Raw genomic sequence first — 14,215 nt, 5'->3', positions numbered from 1 at the left:
TGCAGGAACGTAGGTGCAGCAGCAGTCAGGTATGGCGGAAAACAGAATGCAGACTGGGACTGGACACAGAAGCGTGGATGTGGCAGCAGGCAGGTATGGCGGTGACCAGGATGCAGGCCAGGTGCAGGACCGTGGGTGCAGCAGCAGGTAAGTATGGCAGCAATCAGGATACAAGCCAGGTGCAGATACAAGTAAGTAGGTGCAGCAGAGTCAGACAAGCCGGGTCAGGATCAAACGAGCAAATCAAGTACAAGGGAGTAGGCAAGCGGATAGTCAGGGATAGTCGGGGTCGGTACAGGCGGAGTTCTTTCTTAGTCAGGATCAGATCAGATACAGGCAACAGAATCAGGTTATGGAGTGCAGGACGTTATAGACCAGAAGGCATTGATTACACTGTATTGCAGGTTTAAATAACCTGCCTTTCGGTGACGTGTATGCTACTGCGCATGTGCGCACTCACACGCTCCTGCGCATGCGCGCCCCCACACTCGTACTGCCACGGTCCAAGGGGATCTGTCGCTGTCGCACGGCGGCAGGATCCCTGACAATGACCTTATGAATCTTACTACGCAGCACATAACAGCACAAAGGGAAAGTGGTTATGAACCAATTTTGACATCAACTGCTAATTTGGAAGTGAAATATGCAGGTTCTAACTCAAGTCCCTTAGCTGGGCTAAATTGCTTGTTAGGGATAAAGGGTGAAACAAATAATCTCCCTCAGGAACATGACTGTGTTCAGGTAAAACATGAGGACACCACTCCCAGAATAGACATGTAACAAACACCCAATCCGGAGGCTCTGGATATATTTGTAGATGGTTGTTGTTCCAGACCTTCAGATGATACCTTTGTAACAGGGTATGCAGTGGTTCAGTTACCTGATATTGTTCATTAGGCACTACCCTTCCCTCACAAGTCAGCAGAAGCAGCAGAGCTGATAGCCTTAACCAGAGTTTGTGAAGTTTTTGAGAATCAGGATGTAAATATTTACATAGATTCTAGGTATACTTTCTGGGTTTTTTATGATTTTTGAAAAATATGGCAGAGATGGGGATTCACTACTGCAGATGGAAAAGGAATATCACATGCAGACCTAATAAATAATCTTTTAAACGCCATTCACAAACCTAGGTCCATAGTGGTAATCAAATGTAAGGCACACACATCTTCTTCTGATTTTGTAGCCAAAGGCAATGCACTTGCTTACTGCACTTCTAAGAATGCTGCCCTACAGCAACAACTCTTACAAAACTCACAAACGTCTATGGCCATTTTAGACCCCCCTATGCTACCAAAACATTCTCTTCTTAAGGAACTGCAATATACAGCAACTGAGGAGGATGTAAAATACTGGCAACAAAAAGGGTGGACATTAGACGCAAAGGGGTTTATTTACTAAAGCTGGACAGTCCAAAATCAGACTCCCTTCTGCATAGAAACCAATCAGCTTCTAACCTCAGTTTGTTCAATGAGCTTTGGCAATGAAACCTGGAAGCTGATTGGTTTCTATGCAGAAGTGAGTCTGATTTTGCACTCTCCAGCTAAATAAACCCCAAATGGTCTAATGTCAAAGGGAGGTATAATATGACTCCCACATCACGTTTCTCTTATAGCACAGTTCCTGTCATGTACCTGATGGGAGACTGAAATGACGAGGTCGGCCTCACTTGTGTCACTATCCCTGACCCCACTGGAGTTGGAACAGAGGGAGTCTAGGACCCAGGGGAACAAGAGTGCCAGTAGTTGTTGTTTGCAGCTCTTGCAGTTGATGACTCTGGAAGACCGATGATCTTCTGATTCAGGAACAGTAGTAACAAGCAGAGCAGGTCTTGTAGATTGCCAGGCATGCTCCAGAGCAAGGCAGGTAGTGAGGGTAAGAGACAGGAGCAGTGTCATGGGAATAGCCAGGGTCATTAACAGTCGGGCAGCATGGTACAGAATCAGAATGAAAGCCAAGGTCAGGAGCAGAGCCGAAGTCAGGAACCAGTATCAATCAGGAGAGCAATCAGAGTCAGGTGAGGAACAAGCCGGGTCAGCAACAAAAGGAATCACACAGGAAGAAGCAGGACACGAGGGAGCTGAAGACCAGTCAGCACTCAACATGGGCAGAGACACTCTTTAAATAGGCCATCTGGCACCAATCTTCGCCGTGCGTGTGCACGTGCGTGTGCGCGCATGCGCACAACCAGTAATTCTTCTCCGGGAATTCCTATGCGCATGCGCATTTCCGATTGCGATTCGCCTTGCCGGAAATCCCTTACAGTTCCATGGAATAGGACATTGGGCTTGGCAGGTTTTTTGAAAAGGAAACCATCCCTCAATGGGGATGTCTGGTAAGTATAGACTCAGACAAAGGACCAGCGTTTACCTCAAAGGTTACACAACAGGTAGCCAAACTGATGAGCATTGGCTGGAAGTTCCACATACCCTACCACCAACAGAGTTCTGCTCAGATAGAACAGGCAAATAGGACCCTGAAGAAAAAACTAAGGAAGCAACAGGTGGGACATTTAAGGGATGGGAGGTGTAGCTGCCAGCTGTTCTGGCTGAGATGAGGATGACACCTAATAAAGTCACTAAACTTTCCCCTTTTGAAATTCTTATGGGCAGGTCATTCCTCACCTCAAGAGGCCCTTTCGTAGTTATTGCAGGTGATTTAGAATTAATCCAGGAAAGATATGTCCAGGAATTGATTAAGGTGTTAAATGGTGTATACGGTGATGTCTCTCTCTCTCGTTTCCTTTTTCCACAGATGATCCAACCCACCCGCAAAAGCCAGAAGATCGGGTAGTGGTTAAGGAACTTCATAGACACAAGACCATTGATCCACCATATGGGGAATCCACAGAGTGACGGCAGTGATGAGGACTGCTGTTCTGACGGCTGATTCCAACATCTGGATACATGCTTCTAGAGCAGGGGTCTCCAAACTTTCTGAACAAAGGGCCAGATTTCTGGTCTTCTGACTTTAGGGGTGCCAGACTGTAACCAGCTGGAGTGGAAAATGCAGTAGTGATCAATCATTGGTGTCAGTAGAAGGAATAGCGCCCTATTATTGGTATCCGTGAGAGGAATAGTACCCCAACTTTAGTGTCAGTGGAAACGGCTCCCCAACACTGGTATCAATGAAAGAAAATATGCCCCAATACTGGTGTCATTGGAAGGACTGGTGCCCCAACATTGGTGTCAGGGGCAGAAGTAGTGCACCATCGATGGTATCAGTGGGAGGAAAAGTGCCTCATCTTTAGTGTTAGCGGTAGTAATAGTGCTCTATATTTTATATCCGTGGATGGAATTATGCCCCATTGTCAGTGGCAGGAACAGTACCCCAATGATGGTACCAGTTGGAGGAAAATGGCACCATCTTTAGTGTTAGTGGAAGTAATAGTGTTCTGTAGTTTATATCAGTGGGAGGAATTATGTCCCAATGTTGGTGTTAGTGGAAAGAGTAGTGCCCAAGGACCAGATAAAAGCAATCAAAAGGCTGCATCCAGCCCCTGGGCTGCAGTTTGGAGACCATTGTTCTAGAGTAAAGACCAAAGAACCAGGAGCAACAGACAAAACAAGGAAAGGAGACAGACTGATCAATGCCCTCCAATCTTCGGGATGCTGCTTCATTCAGAGATGGCTTGGAAGAACTTCCTTTTGATAAGTTGTCTCTCTCTGATAACTTTTTCAGTGACTTACTGGGCTAGCCACTGCCACTATCACCCAGAAGAATGATCACCAATTTGTGGCCACAACAGTGAGACTAAGAATGGCAATGAACTAAGAAAAAAAGGAGCAGAAAAGATCATTGACTGAAAATGTCACTGTTGAAAGTTAAATACAGGTATGCCAAGCTCTCAGGATTCGAGAGCTGTTGGGGTTGCAGTATGTTTCACCCTCAAACCATGAATATTCCTTTGTATGCTGCACCAAAAAACGTGACATCAATGTTTATTGGTAATCTGACTATTATCCTTATGAATGTTACTACAAGGCCTAAATTTGAAGTGTTGGGTGTTATGCAGTGCTGCCCAGCAGTGCCACCCATCAGTGCCCAGCAATGCCACCAGTCAGTGCTATCAGTCAGCGCCCAGCAGTGCCAACTATCAGTGCCCATCATCAGTGCCACCTATCAGTGCCCATCAGTGCAGCCTATCAGTGCCCATCAGTGCCGCCTATCCGTGCCACCTCATCAGTGCCACCTATCTGTGCCCATCAGTGCCACCTACCAGTGCAGCATCATCAATGCATATCAGTGAAGGAGAAAAATTACCTGTTTGCAAAATTTTATAATAGAAACAAAGAAAAACTTTTTTTTTTCAAATTTTTTGCTCTTTTTTTGTTTATAGCGCAAAAAATGAAACACCCAGAGGTGAGTAAATTACACAAATAGAGCTTTCTTTTGGTGTTAAAAAAAAGAGAAAACTTTCATATGGGTACAATGTTGCATGACCTTGCAATTGTCACTGAAAGTGTGACAGCGCTGAAAGCTGAAAATTGGCCTGGTCAGGAAGGGGGTATAAGTGCCCAGTAGGCAAGTGGTTAAAGAACCCAGATGCATATTGGAAACAATGTGAAATTTGGTGTGTTGTTATGTAGTGAGAAAAGAGAGGAACTGTAAGGAGGTATATCTTTTTAGCTGGCATCCATTTTGTATAATGTCTCCATTTCTGGATATGTAAGCAATCAGTTTCGTTCTTAAGTTTCGTTTCTTAACTGCACTCTAGTTTCTTGACTGTAGTTTCATTTCTGTGTAAACGTATTCACCATATATGGTACTCGTCAGCCATTTGTAGTTTCTGTTCTTCACATATCTACATTGATAAGAGTTTCATGTTTCATTGGTTATCCTGACTGGAAACGCCTGTTGAGTTTCTGTATAACATTTCTTGTCGTGTGTTAAACTTCAGAGATACAGCTTTTACACTTCGGTGTCTGAAGCTTTATTTCTCCTGGATCCAGAGATAGAGATAATCGAGGATAGGTCGGGCTACAGCCAGAAATTGATCCTATCAGTAACACTGCAATGAAATAGGAGTGGAAATCGGGGCAGGTCAGTCCACCCCGAGTCCAGGGACTTTGAAGCAGAGACAACCGGAATCTGGGTAGGCGAGTACGGAGCACGGAGTGATGGTAGCATCTTTCAATATAGAACAGTACATCTGTGAATTCATGATAACATCAATGAAATGCAGCTCCCTGACACCAGCAGCACTTATGCAGCCCCACAGAAGGATGCTGCCATCACGTTTCACTGTAGGCATCATGCATTTTTCTTGTACTCTTCACCTTTGCTACACCATAGTTTTGAAGCCATCAGTTCCAAAAACATTTATCTTGGTCTCATCACTTCAAAGTACAGAGTCCCAGTAGTTTTCTTGTTTTTTAGCATGGGCCCTGGCAAATTCAAGGCAGGCTTTTTTGTGTATGGGCTTTAGAAGAGGCTTTCTTCATGGACAACACCAATGCATGCCATTCCTCTTCAGTGTATGCCGTATTGTGTTACTGAAAACAATCACCCCAGTTTTGCTTTCTACTTCTTTGGGTAACTGCAGTGAACTTGCATGGTGATTTTCTTCAACCCTTCTCACCAGATGACGCTCATGTCAAGGTATTAATCTCCATGGATGGCCTGAACATCTCTGTGAGATGGTTGCAATTCCATCTTTGTTAAAAAAATTTATCACTTTTGCTACAGTATGCTGATATTGCTTTAAAAATGGAGCCTCAATTTGCACTGCACATGTGTGAATCTACACTAAACATAGAAAGCTGTTTTTCTTTTAACGTTAGGCCAGGCCACTAGTGATCATTGATTTGCCAGTTCAGAAATCTAAAATGGGCTATATGGGCATTGTTGTTAATTATGAAATGTTGGACCATTAATCTTGATAACACCTGCCTTGACTCAACCAGAAGCATCTATAAAGACTTTGCCACTTAGCAGCTGAACTATTTGTGCAATTTATTTGCTATGATGGTAAAATACCTGAACTGTTCCATCTGCTCTGATGGTATAGTATCTGAACTTTCTATACAAATAAGCCATCTTGTTCCATCTTGTCATGATGGTCACGTGCCTGCGCATTTATGACTTGTGAACTGGACATCTTATCTACTGTCGATCACTAGATATGGAGGACTTTGAGAAGCTTCTATGCATTAGGCATAGCAGTTGCACATAGTTAACAAAAGTCTACAATCGCTCTTGACCAGGTTAAACAAAAGCTTAACTGGGTCATTATGAGTGACAAGCATATTGAATGATAAACAATACACTTATGAATTCATGTGGTGTGCCACAATTTACTACTTAATACCAATGATGTGGAGCCTGTTGCAGAGATCTCTGCCCCCTTTTTTTCCTTTTAGTTTCCTTCTTTCTTCTCATTTCTTTGTGGTTTTATCTTAGATTACCATTGCATGGTGTTTGTGGCCACTATGCTTAGGTTGCTGTGCCTTTTTGCCCTCTCAGGAGACACTAGTACACTTTGGAGGAACTTATTGTCCCCCCAAGGGATAGGGAAAAGGTTTTGATTATCATTTGTCTCCTCTGCAGACAGGATTGGTTTGATATACAGTATTCTTCTTGTTTATGGATCATACATAAGGGAATTTCTTGTTTATTTGTATTACCACAATTGCCTCATGGGTTTGAATAAGTTTCATGTAATGAGACAAATCAATTTCAGAATTTCACAATGTTATCTATATAATATCTACACACCTCATTTTGGATATGTGCCAACATTTTCTGTGCCAACATTTTACATAAAAAAAAAATCTGGTTTGTGTACATTGATGTGACTGAAGTTAGTCAGCGAAGCAGTGTCCAGATGGGAGTCTCAGAGATACTCCAGGAGAAACTGTAGTCTGTATACCAATGGTAATGTGATACAAGGCAAGACCTGTGAGGCAGGTCTTAGATGCAGCAGTGTGGAGACTATACACCATTAGGAAGAAGAGCCATTGCCCAGATGCCAAGCCAGGGTCAAGCACAGGTAAGTAGCCAGGATGAGAGACTTGGTCTAGAGACAAGCTGGTGTCATACACGGGAAAGCAGCTGGAATATAGTGAGTAGGTGAGCCAAGGTCATACACAGAAGATCAGATAAAAGCATGGTCAAACAACAAGGCGAAGCCACGATTACGAGTCCAGCAGAGAGTTGCCAGGAACAAGTGGGTCAGCAACGGATAATCAGGTAGCAAGAAATCAGAAGAACAAGGACACGGACACCTGAGGATCATCCAGCAATGAGCAGTCACAACTCCTTCTCTTAAACAAACCATTTGGGATGTCCATGGACATGTGCTGATGCTGGCAGGGACTGTCAGCTTGTGTGCTGGTGCATGCGTGCCTCTATTCTGGTTAAAGCAGATATTTATCCATCATGCCTTACCATCAGAGAGGAGTTTGACTGGCCCTAAATTTATACTGCAGCTGGATGACACCAAACATACAGCCAATGTCATTAGGAACTATCTTCCACATAAAGAACAAGAAGATCTGTGGTTAGTCCTCCAAGATGTTTGGAACAACTTACCTGCCGAGTTCCTTGAAAAACTATGTGCACAAGCTCTGTGTGTACTAAGAACAGAGCAGAGTGACACCAACTGCACTCCACCTCTTATCCCGGTTAGGAGTCTCCAGAGTGGTGCCAGCAGCAGGAAAGAAGAGATCCTCAGGTCAGTGTGAACCAATACACTGGGTGTAATAGTATAGGGTTGCTTTCACACTGATGTGCTGCGTACGGTTTACCTACACCACGGGTGCAGTGCAGTGTACCTGCAGCTTTTCCGTGGATTTGCTGCACTTAGTCATAGACTCCTGGTATAAACTGCACAACTTTGAAAAGCAATCAGTGTGTTTGACAGGTGGTGAAGAGGAGATATGTTGCCTCCTCACCACCTGATTAAAACCTATGACTGCAGTGCAATGCATGCAATTGCGGTAATTAAAGGTGTATATTGGGTGTGAGGAGGTGACACTGTGCCCAGTGCTGTTTGACTTCTTCCATGTTCTTCAGATAGATCTCCACCTCTCTAAGGTTGCCTACCCCTGACAAGAATTCTTAATTTACAGCAATTTTTACAACTGCCTATGACTTTTGCACAGTACTGTACATCTAACATTGTTCAATTCTGAGAATATGGTTCGAGATTTTGATTGGGAGAAATATAGCAATTGAATATGTTTATATTGTTGCCTGCTTGCCAAACTGATTCCTGTTGATTAGGAATCCAAGAAGAGTGTTTAGTCTATTTGATAAAATTGTGACCAGTATTTTGATAGACAGTGAGAAGCAATAACAATCTAAAGCTAAACCAAGTGTGTAAATCAGTGGAGGGTTTAGGCAGCATGACAATAGTGGGGTAATCCACATAGTGAAATTTCAGCAAAGACAAACCTGTAAATTCTCAATTAAATCAAGTTTGGAAAAAAAATTTCATTTTTCCCTCGAGCACATTTTTTAGGACAGTTCATCCTATCCATTTTGCTATGAAATACAACACTACATTTCTAAACTTTCAAAACACAGCAATGTACATATGTCTTTGATCGTTCTCATTTATCCAGGTCATGTTAAGGCTAATAACAGTCACATTCAGCGAGACTTATTCTAGAATGTTGAAGAGGTTTCATAGCTCCTGACAAAGTGGCTTGGTAAGCTACGTATGTTCTACAACATTACAGAACATGTCCAGTTGAATGTGACCAACTATTACTAGGTATAGCAATGAAAATATATTTATGAATCCTCTGTATATAAATACATACACACAGACTGCCAGTCAGGCCGACTGTTTGAAATTTTTATTTGAAACAATCTGAAGCATACATACAATCCCCAGAGAATTACACAAATGTGAGGATGTTCTCATAACAGAAAATCCACGAGGACAATCTACTCTGTACATTATTCTAATATGCACATTGTTATAAAAGAGGGTAGAAATACTCAGATCTGTTCGTATCAAAACACGAGACAAGAGTAAAATTCCTAATTTGTAAACGTGACAAGATAAATATCAATTATTTCTGTATTTCATTAAATTATTTAAAGCAAGTAAATAAAGGAAAACTTGGCTCAGCATAAAAATAGGTACATATTGCAAATTAAAAATCTAATAGGCCTTGTACCTCAAAAAGACATTTTTGACAGGGCTGTGGTACTGGGGTCCTGCACTCTATTCTGGGATTCAGTACAGGCCAATGTACTCAGCATGGTCAAAAGACCTTTAATGGGCCTTTTATGTTACTGTTAGGGCCAGTACCACTTAGCAGCAAGTCTGGTTTTATATCAAACTTAATATAGATCTATGGAAACCCATTCACAAAAACATATGTAAAAACTGCACCTTCTTGACAGAAATTGCATGTTTTCAATTTGGTTTCTTTCCATTGCATCCAGACTTTATGTTTTAGAAAATAATAAGGTAGATGTGAATAGCAAACAATGCTGTTCTGTTTTATCAGTTTACATATATATCTGACTATTGCAGTTATTTCACACATTGCAGCTGACATAATTCTAGTCATCCCCAAAATGTATCTATCACATTACTGAAAAAAATCTCTTGGCCTTCAGTTCAGTGGCAGATTAGATTTGACCAAGACGACTAATTTCAATCAATCCTACACCTCTAAAATATATTTGTTTGAGTAGGCAGTTTCAAGTTTTCTGACACTCCCCAGTCTAACAATGTGGCCTCCATTTCTGTAAAAAAAAAAAGGAAACGGCAGTCATTGCACTTGTTGGCCAAATACATCGTTATGTTAGAATGCAGTACTTAAAGGCTAGGTTCACCTTTCCACAAAAAAGATCGCTGATGCCATGCAGGTCTCCTGCACACTGTCCGTGTATCTGCTTGCCCGTACAACTCGCACAGACAAGCCGATAATACTTGCTGACAGGAGGACTCAATGCACTACCACAGCGCCGTGGTAGTTCATTGAGGACAAGCTGACAGCCGCTAAGGTGGAACATGTAACATGTTCGCAAAGGTGAACTTATCCTTTAAAGCATAACTAAAAGGCAAAACTTTATTTTTTTAGTTTTGGATAGAGTGTAGAGGGGAATTCGAACACCTTTCAGTTTTTATTGCTGTGTGTGCCCCCTTTTGAGAGATTCACCCTATCACCCAAAAATAAAGTAAAAAAACCACCCCAAATTTTGGGTTGTCCCCAGAATAGGAATAGTGGGGATATTTTCCAGTGGGGATGGGAACACTAGTTCTGGTGACAACCAGGGATCTCCTCACTTTAGAGGGATTTTCTCTCACTTCTTGTTTTGGCTATGGGACAGGAAGTGAAGGGGAATCTTCCCAATGATACACAGATGGCAAAATAAACCTTCATGGTTATAACTAGTGGTGCACCAAAAAAAGAATTCTGGGGCCAAAGCAGATACCAAAAATTCAGAATGCATGTGGCCGAAAACTTAACCGAAATGTCTGCGTATGTGGGGGTGACAGGCCATCTTTGTAGGGGAGGCAGTGTGTGCAAGGAGGGGGCAGGAGAGGAGCAGTGTATACAGTGAGGCTCCCTCACTGGCTGTCGCTCTAGGTCAGTGCTGGTTTTTAAATGCAATTGCTGGCTTTTTTTTTTCTTCACCATAGGTCAGAGAATGAATGAAAATGTTTCTTTTAGCTCAGGGAAAGTGACAGCTGATTCTCTGAGCTATAGTGAAGAAAAAAAAAAATACAGCAATTGCATTTAAAAATTGGCACTGACATACAGTGACAGCCAGGCTCTGAATACACTGCTCTCCTGCCTTTCTCCGCTGCCACATCTGCAGTACACACAGTCCCTTGAATCTGAAAAATGTTTCCTATTGGCAAAATGCCAATAGAGCTATTTTCGGCCGTTATGTTTCGGTGGCCGAAATTTCGGTGCATCCCTTAGTTATAACCCTCCTTTAGTGCTGGTTCAAACTAGTGCGACTTCTGATACGACTCACACAGAATCACTTGACAAGTGAAATCACATTATATTCAATGGTGCTCGTTCAAATCAATGTCTCGGCGCAGTGCGATTTTGAAAAAAGGTTCCTGTGCTACTTTGGAGCGATTGACAGTGCAACTTGCCCCCGTAGAATATACAAAAATTCAGCAAAGTCGCACTGCATAATGGTACTGAAAACTGCACATGCAGTAGTGTGCACCGAGCCTAACTATCTGGGGAAAAAAAGTTTTGCCTTTAGTTCTACTTTAAAACTATTTAGAAACCAGTGACCTCATAAAGACGTTAGAAATGTTTAGTGCATTAACTGACCACAAAATAGCTACCTATACTATATATGGAACACCGGGTATGTTTTAAAATGTGCTTTTATCATGCTGTTTTTAGTTTGCTGAAATGTATCAAAATAGGACAGCTGTATGAAAATTTTCATTGTGTTCTGGTTTAACTTTGTCCCAGAATATCTGCATTTGTGTGATTTTGTTGGTGGTACTCAAACTATTCAACCTTATAACACACAGCATCTCTGTAGAAGCCCATTCTTTTTTTTAAAGCCAGGATCTCAAATTGCAATAAAGCCAATATAATGTGATTTCTAACTGTTAAAAAAAAACAGGAGTTACAGGGGTAGAAACCATGACAAGGCCTGGATAAACAGAGTTCTAGTTGATGGGAGCATGAAACGGTCTTACATAAGGGCCAAAGGAACATGGATTACTCCTTTTTGGAGCAATGTAGATTTCCCAACCCAAGAACATTTTCACATATATTTACATTGAGTGGGTTGAGAAATGTATAAAACAAATACCATACTGAGCAAGTCTGTATGGTGGTATAAAATAATGATGTCTTTATTACATAGATATGGATATAAAATCATACCAAGGTCACAGGAACATGTGAGAATGAAAATAAACAGTTTGTGAATGATGAATTATATTTCTCTACCTATAAGATAGATAATATATAAATACAGAAATATATTTACTATATACACGGTCATGCATGTATGTACACACGCCCTCCCCCCCAAAAAAACAAAAAAAACTATGTATAACAAGATATAATAGTAATAATGGCCAGTGGAACAGCACCTTAAAAAAACGTTTTGTGAAAGTATATATATTTATTTATTTATATATTTATAGATAGTCAATATGACTACATTTAAATACAATAAAAACAATCTTTAATAAGTCATTAGAACATTGAAATCTGGGAGAGAATGGGCTATTCTACAATCTCATCAAAATACTTAGCTAGGGGTCCCTGCCTAAAAGGGACAAGATGTATTCAGCAGCGACACATTGCAAACAGTAACACAGTATAATGGAAAGTCAAACGTTGCATATAGTTCCAAAGAAACACAGGAGGAACAACACCAATCCTGGTTTCAGATTTTAACATTAAAATGATGCAGGAAGAATAATTTCATGTAATTCTTATCATAAATGGCAGGCTTCAGTTCTTACACTGTACATCATTAGTAAGGTATTCCAGCTCTGTCCCCTGTGTTTTTGTAGTTTTGGCATCTGAACATCCTCAAAAGACTGATCATCACATATTGGTATATGTAGCCTATAAAGCATCTAAAGCAGATCAATAAGATACAAAATTAAATGTTAAAGGATAAGTTCACCTTCACCTTTAAAAAAAAAATAAATAAATGCACATTTTATTGCAGGAAAAAAATGTGCATGTATTTTATTTATTAGGAGTCTGTAAAGCAAAGGACCATTTGGGGTGCAATGCAAAGCTCCGGCAGACTGTCGGTGCAAGCTCTCTGCTCATACGGGCAGGCAGTTACACAATGAAAGGAACCATCAATGAACTACCTGGAGTGCTCACCAGTGCTCTGGTAGTTCACTGCAAACAAGATGTCAGCTACAAAGGCTGAAGGTAGTTGTAGTCTTTCCATTTACAGAACTTACAGAATGTTTTCAAATTGTGATAGCGAGTTCAGGAAGAAGATCCCCAGCTCATTGTCACTAGAGGCAGTGGATTAGGGAGAGGTTGCAGCATGGGAACATATCCTTTAACATTGTTCTGATAAAGCTAAAATGTTACAAGAATAAAATAAACATTTAACTACAAAGGCAAACTGTCCTCATAACATGAAACAATATTTATGGCTACAATGAAAATAGATCAGATATTCTCCATGTTGGTCTGTGGGTTGCCAACAAATAACATTACGAAAAGTGAAACTGTAACTCTAGACCGATCAGTTCACTGGGCAATCTAGAGAACTCTTTCAGTTACCTGCGTTGTCAGGAGATTGGGGTTTTAGCCCACCTGGAAGCAGTTCAAACAGATCACCTACACTGCGATAGACAACTGAAGAGCAATACAAACAAGAAGAGAACAAATATATTTTAGGGTTCATGGACACAAATCTCTGGAATCTGAACTGCAAGTGTGATGCACTTGATGGTGGGTCCACCTACAAGGGTTGTTTAAAGAACAGATTGCAGTGTCAACGCAGGTGAACTTGGCAATCTACGATGCTACAGCTGTTCACAAAGCACAGCCAGTGCTTTCCAAAATGCTGTTTCTACACCATGTAGCTCAAGTGACTAATGTGCTAGGTGGTGGCGAGTAATAGTTGAAATAGACAGCTGACTTGAGGGCTCATGTATATAAGGCAGGACATGTGCTTGTATTGATCATATTGATTAAACAAAATTGTAGACACCAGCTCTAATTTTGTAGGCACTCAACATCTTACTCCAAGATTTTGTCCTGTTTTGACCTAAGCAAGGCCTCTAAACAAGGACACCTCAGCCATTCTGACCAAACATTATGAAGAAAATTATTATTATTATACAGTATTTATAAAGCGCCAATAGATCACTCAGCGCTGTACATTATAAAGGGGGACAGAACATGTGACAGAACAATAACAATACAATGCAAAACATGAGGGGATCGAGGGCCCTGCTCTTTCGAGCTTACAATCTAGGAGGGAGAGGATGGTGGCAAAGGAGGAGATAGCTGTGGGGGATGGAGTGGTAGGAAGAGTGGAGGAGGTCGGCAAGTTAGCAGGGGGTGAAAATTGATAAGATTTATACAGTGATCCATCGAACAGTCATTTTCACAGTTTAATCCGAGGCAATACTAAACAGATGAAGCCTGGTACAAAATATACTAAAACATTAACCGTTTTAAATGAGCAATTAAATAAGTTATTTTTATATCATGAAAAAAAGTTTTGCATTTTACACCTTGAAAACAGAGTTGATACAGAAAGTGTTGTTAACTAA

This window comes from Staurois parvus, unplaced genomic scaffold (assembly GCF_062004578.1).
Source record: "Staurois parvus isolate SC_StPar_1 unplaced genomic scaffold, SC_StPar_1.0 ptg000832l, whole genome shotgun sequence".
Classification (NCBI taxonomy): Eukaryota; Metazoa; Chordata; class Amphibia; order Anura; family Ranidae; genus Staurois; species Staurois parvus.
Note: the sequence above shows the minus strand (reverse complement) of the source record.